Source organism: Pseudorca crassidens, chromosome 5 (genome assembly GCF_039906515.1).
Source record: "Pseudorca crassidens isolate mPseCra1 chromosome 5, mPseCra1.hap1, whole genome shotgun sequence".
NCBI lineage: Eukaryota > Metazoa > Chordata > Mammalia > Artiodactyla > Delphinidae > Pseudorca > Pseudorca crassidens.
This window is the reverse complement of record NC_090300.1, coordinates 67,609,931-67,616,685: the sequence shown is the minus strand read 5'-3', so window position 1 is coordinate 67,616,685 and position 6,755 is coordinate 67,609,931.

Genomic DNA, 6,755 nt, shown 5'->3' with positions numbered 1-6,755 from the left:
ACCCCTTAATCAAAGCAATTACCTTTTATACTCTTATGGTTTGTTTATGTCTCCCTTCTAAATTATCTCCAGCATCCAACCCAGAGGCTGGCACACAGAAGATACTCAACAGCTATTTGTGGAGTGGATAAATGAGCCCAGTACTACATGCTGGACGTGACCTAAATGCTTGGGGCCCTGGGTGTGGGTGGAGTGCTGACTGCAGCCCAGCATCTTCATGGGTTGAATGTGGCACCTCAGCTGTCTCATTTATAATCCATGAGTCAGTCATTGTATTCCAGATTGCTCTTCACTGTCATTTTAGCCTTTTGCTGCGTACTGAAATGAGCTAATTAAAGCTGAATTATTTTAATTGCTAATCATCAAGAAAAAAGGTTTTCTTCTTTTTTTTTTTTAATGGAAATGGCAGAATGTGTGTGTTATCTTACCATTAAAAGAAGCCAGAGTGTTCTTTCAAAATTATGATAGGTCCACTGCTTCCAGAGGTAAGTGTGGACCACTGGAGCGTAAAGAACGGTTGTGTTGTGTGGAGCACAAGATTGACCTAGATCCTACTTCCATTACTGTCACATCATATTACTCAGGAAAAGACCAGTGGTTATGGGGCTTGAACACTGAGGGTGTGTACTGATCCCCACAGGGGGCTGATGGCTTGTCATATTAATCAGAGGCCTTTTGCCCTCCTCTTTTACGTTCAAAACCTACTCTGGAGGTTATTCTTCCACAAAAAAAATTTTCATAGATAAAAATATTTCTCTAGTTGATAAAACAAATTGGGACAAAACTTGGTGTGTGTCTTCAAAGGGCACCTAAAGGATAGAATGGTGAATGTTGAAAATTATATTAAAATAATCCACAAATATCTACTACTTCCACTGCTTCAAAAATATTACAGGAAATGCTGGTTTGGACTGGCTCAGGGTGTTACCAAACCAAAGTTGGGTCTGCTTGCCCAACGCAAAGCAGAGCCAGTCTACTGACACTGGATTGTGGTGAAGGAAAGCACAGTGTTTACTGCAAGGTGCCAAGCAAGGAGAATGGGCAGCTAATGACCCAAACTCCTGGATGGCTCTTAGGGAAGGGTTTTTAAAGGCAACATTAGGGGTGAGGGCCACAGGGTACGTGATCAGCTCATGGACATTTTTTTGGTTGGTTAGTAGTGAGGTAACAGGGTGATGTTTCAGGAATCTTAATCATCAGCCTTCTGTTTCCAATGAGTCTGTGGTCTGTGGGCTTGTGGTCAGTATGTAGTCACCATCATCCACAAGTTTGGGATCTTAGTTTCTGCAGAACAATGCAAAGATATGCATCAGATTGTTATCTATATCCCTTCAGGAGGAACTAAGAGTCTTGTGACTCTATTGTTCTAATCATTAACTGCTTAAGTCTGTTCTTGGAACTCAGGGAAGCTTAGGGGAGGCCAAACAAGAAGCATGTGTGCACAGTGTGTGTGTGTGTGTGTGTGTGTGTGGCACTTAGGGACTTGTACCCAGGAAGGCCCTGAAAGGTCCTGTTCAGTTTCAGATACCTACTTTGCCTTTGATAGTGGTGCAATGGGATATTTTGCGGGAAAGCTGCCCTTCATGGTACAATATCAGAAGGTTAGGGAAGGACCATGAGCATTTCTCTATTGTGAGTCTGTCGTTCTTGCAATGTCTAAAATACCTCTTGGAGTCTAGAGTTGTTGTTGCCTGGGTCACTCACCTATAGAGGTTAAAACATTCATTCAGTAAGATGACAAGCCAGTTTGTTGAATATTTTTGAATGGACACATTAAAAGATTTATGACTAAACAGTCATAAATAGTATAGAATGGCAAAACATCTGTTTTTTAAAGCTTAGATCCCCAGAACTAGGAGATTCCTATGAAGCCTTTGAAGTTCAGTTTCATAGGAATCTCCCAGTTCTGGGGGTTTAAGCTTTAAAAAACAGATGTTTTGCCATTCTATACTATTTATGACTGTTTAGTCATAAATCTTTTAATGTGTCCATTCAAAAATATTTGTTGAGTGTCTTCTAGTACCCAACACAATGCCAAGCACTGGAAATACACAGTACCTGCCTTGCCATGTGAGGTACCAAGTGGTAGGCACAGCACGTCCTTGAATATGGAAGAGGCAGTGAACTAAGAAAAGGCTTCAAGTAGCCTTCAAGCTAGAATTTGAAGGAAAGGGGAGCATTTCTCATGTATAAATGGGGGGAGGGGGCGGGCAATTCTAGGCAAAGAGAAAAGAATGGGGGAAGGCACAGAGGCAGGCAGGAAAGTGTATTACACGTCCAGAAACAAAACCACCATCTGGGGAAGGTACAGATTTGGAGGCATGGGGAAGAGCAGCTGGAGAAGAGGTGGGGAGGGCTTTGTATAGCCTACAAAGGTTTGGAGTTTGTTCGGTAGGCAGTGAGAAGCGTCAAAGGTATTTAGGCCATGTATGCTCTGATCAGGTTTGTTTTAGAGAAATGTCTTCTCAGCATCATGAAGGAAGGACTGGACATAGAGAGTCTATAAACATGGAGGGCATTTGGAGGTGCTGGGAAGAGGAAGACTAATATATATATATATATATATTTTAAAATTGGGCTTCCCTGGTGGCGCAGTGGTTGAGAGTCCGCCTGCCGATGCAGGGGACACGGGTTCGTGCCCCGGTCTGGGAAGATCCCACATGCTGCGGAGCAGCTGTGCCCGTGAGCCATGGCTGCTGAGCCTGCGCGTCCGGCTCCGCAACAGGAGAGGCCACAACAGTGAGAGGCCCGCGTACCGCAAAAAAAAAAAAAAAAAAAAAAAAAAAAAAAGAATCTTCATTACCCTCAATAATGAACAACATTTAAAATTAATTTATTTTATTTATTTATTTATTTATTTATTTTGGCTGCATTGGGTCTTCGTTGCTGCTCATGGGCTTTCTCTAGTTGCTGCGAGCGGGGGCTACTCTTTGTTGCAGTGCGCGGGCTTCTCATTGCAGTGACTTCCCTCATTGTGGAGCACAGGCTCTAGGCATGTGGGCTCAGTAGTTGTGGCTCACGGGCTCTAGAGCACAGGCTCAGTAGTTGTGGCACACAGGCTTAGTTGCTCTGCGGCATGTGGGATCTTCCCAGACCAGGGATCGAAACTGTGTCCCCTGCATTGTCAGGCGGATTCTTAACCACTGTGCCAACAGGGAAGCCGAAGGAAGACTAATATTTATTGAGGCTCTTCAATGTGCCAGATATTGTGCTAGCCTCTTGACATGTTATCATATTTAGTGTTTACTGCAGGTGTATGATATACGAATTATAATTCTCAGTTAAGAGATGAGGCTAAATAACTTGTCCAAGATCACTCAGCTAGGTGGTAGTAGAGCTGAAATTTGATTCCATTCTGTCTGATTCCAAAGCTGCTGTTTTTCCTTTACACCAAAATGATGATGAGGGTCTGAATTATGCCAGCAGCAATGCTAAATAAGCATCCTCCCTCCCCAGAGAAGACTTCTAATTTTGTTGCACCTCATTTGGAAGGGCTTCTCCATCCATTTCATCATTCTAATTGCTTTAATATGACAAATTGACCAATTACTAGCAGGTTATTTATAACCACGGTGGAATTAGTTGCTTGGTTCAATCAAGCAACCAAAAAGTAACTGATTTGTAATGACTCGATTTATCAAAGTGTTCAGAATGGTTGGTGTGTGTAGACAAAACTTACATTAGCGTTAGACAAATATGTGCAATCAGATAAGAAGGGACTATCTGACTATTCACAAATGACATCTGAACCCAAAAGGATTCTAACCCTAGCTAAGTGGACAGGTCATAGTTTTAAGTGCTAAGATATATTCTGGAAAACCTTCTTTTTTGTTTTGCTGACAAAGAAACTGAATCCCGGAGAGCATAAAGGATTTGCCCAGGTCTCCAAGCCAGAAAAAAAACAAAGCTTAGACTTGAACCATCTGTATTGTTCTGATGCCCAGTCCTAGAGAACTTGTCCCACTGTGCCTGTGGCACTGTGACATTGAGCAAGTCACTTAGCCTCTTGAATACTCAATTATTTGCCTACAACATGAGGGAATTGGGGGGTGTATCAGTTAGCTTTACTCTGTAAGAAACTACTTACTCGAAACTTAGCAGCTTGAAACAACAAATGTTTTATGCAGCTCCTGATTCTGTGGTGTGTCCTTGTGGTTGTTCTGTTCAAGACTGGCTCAGCAGAGCTCTACCGGACTTTCTTATGCTTCTGGGATCAGCTGGTTGGTCTAGGATGATCTAGTATAGCCTCACTGATGCTTCTAGTGGTTAATAGACAGTTGGCTGGGAATTGTCAACTGGGGGCACCTCCATTCTCCTCCACAAGGCATTTCACCCTCCAGCAGGCTTGCTCTGGCTTGTATACATGTTGGTCTCACAGTTTCAAGCACAGAAAGAAAGGGCAAATCCCAATGAGTATGTCCTTTGGAAATCTTTGCTAAGCATGTTTTCTATTCTCCCGTTGGCTAAAGCAATTCACATGATGTGGTATGTAGCTTCTGAAATGGCTCCCAATGATTCCTGCCTCCTGATATTCATGTCCTTGTGTAACTTCCACCCCTTGTTTGAGGGCTGGACCTACTGACTTGCTTCTAATGAATAGAATATGGCAAGAATGATGGGATATCACTTCTGAGACTAGGTTATAAAAGACGGACACTCTCTGACTCTTTTTACATGCTTGTTCTGGTAAAGCAAGATGACTTATGAAGAGCTCTATGTGGCAAGGAATTGAGGGTACCTTCCAGCCAACAACCAGTGAGGAACTGAGACCCTCAGCCCAACAGTTCTTTAAGGAATCAAATCCTTGCAAACTAGTCACTGAGCGATCTTAGAAGCAGATCCTTCCCCAGTTCAACCTTCTGATGAGAATGCAGCCCTGGCCCACACCTTCATTGTAGCCTTATGAGAGACTTCAAAGCAGGGGACCTAGCCAAGTCATGCCTGGAGTCCTGACCCACAGAAGCTGTGTTGTGTTAATTTGGAGTGATTTATTACACAGCAATAGCTAACTAATACACGTAGCTAAGCTCAGAATCAGTGCGGGAGGGAAATATTCAAGGATATGGTTACAGGAAAAGTAATTATAGGAATTATTTGCACGTATTTACAAACAATTTACCACAGATGGACTTTTTCCAGGCTTTGGGAGTCTGAGATGGAATAATTTCCACTACTTCAATGACTTATTCTCTGCATTAAGTATTGGGAACAATATGGTGAACAAGACAGAGGCCATGTTCCTGCCCTCAAGGAGCCTACAGTTTGTAGCAGAGGAGGGGGGATGAGGAAAGACATTAGTTCAATAGTTCCTTCTTTAATTATGTGTTTAAAGTTGAGTTAAGTGATACAAAGGAAATGTGTATATAACTTAGTTTGGGTTGGTCAGAGAAAACTTGAAGTGGCAGATAAGCTAAAGAGGTAGGCAGGAGAGAAAGAGACAGGAAAGAGGAAAATTCCAGGCAGCAGCATTCTTAAAGGGGAGCCGGATAGGTGGTCAGCAGCTATGGAACAAGTTCAAACTTATGCTCAAATTGTATCCTACTATGTGATAATTGTATTGTGACTTATGGTTTTTAAAAGTTCATTTAGAAATAGATGTTTAAATATTTATGGATGGGGCTTCCCTGGTGGCGCAGTGGTTGAGAGTCCGCCTGCCGATGCAGGGGACACGGGTTTGTGCCCCGGTCCGGGAAGATCCCACGTGCCGCAGAGCGGCTGGGCCCATGAGCCATGGCCGCTGAGCCTGCGTGTCCGGAGCCTGTGCTCCACAATGGGAGAGGCCACAACAGTGAGAGCCCCGTGTACCGCAAAAAAAAAAAAAAAAAAAAAAAAGCTCATATCCTGACAACACATCCCGAAGGCTGTGTGTATACACGTTTGACAGGTCACAGCACATATACCTCCTCCCGCCCCACTGCAGACAATAGAGGTTAATAACATCTTTAGGGCAAGGGAATGGAATGAATTTTATGTTATAGAAAATGTAAAGGCTTCTCAGCTTCAAATCATATGGCTAACATAAAGTAGGGTATTTGGGTAATTTACCTTGCCTCCTCAATATGACACATTACTTCCTGTGCTCATTTTTCACTAGCTAAGATGGCATGATTTCATATAGTAGAATCTTATATGGTTCACCCTAGAGTAAAAGCCAGTGGAAGGATTCTGTTCAAATACTAGTTACTGAAAGAATTCTGTTATAAGACCTTATATAACATGGACAGTATTAGAGTGAATTTATGGGTTGGGGAAGGAGAAAAATAGGGTAGGAGAGATGGGAATCCCCTTTTTGAAAAATTCTGGTTTGGCTTGCTACAGCAGTAATGGATTATGTATTTCTTGGATTAAATTTTTCCTTCCTTTTATTCATGTTATTCTGAGGTGGGTCAGACTGTGAAATTAACAGCAGGGATGGAGAAATTTTATAAGTCAGGGATGTACTTCCTTAGGATTCTTTTTGGTGGGGGAGAGGGATGCCTGGGGCTGAAGCTGAAGATATGATGCTTCATGTTTATAACTGTTTCAGTGTTAGGTTATTGGAGGGAACCATATTTTGAGATTTTGATTCATACCTTTCTTGAAAATACCTTTGCCACCAAATTGTCTCTCTTCAGCCCCTAATAAATGAAGCCTTCACTAGAGTCAGACATATGCAAATTACATTTCCCTTCTTAAGCCAAGGTTAAATAAAAGGGAAGATTGCTTATGGCAGTGAGGATTTTCAAAGCTTGAAGATGAATTTGGTTATTTCAAAA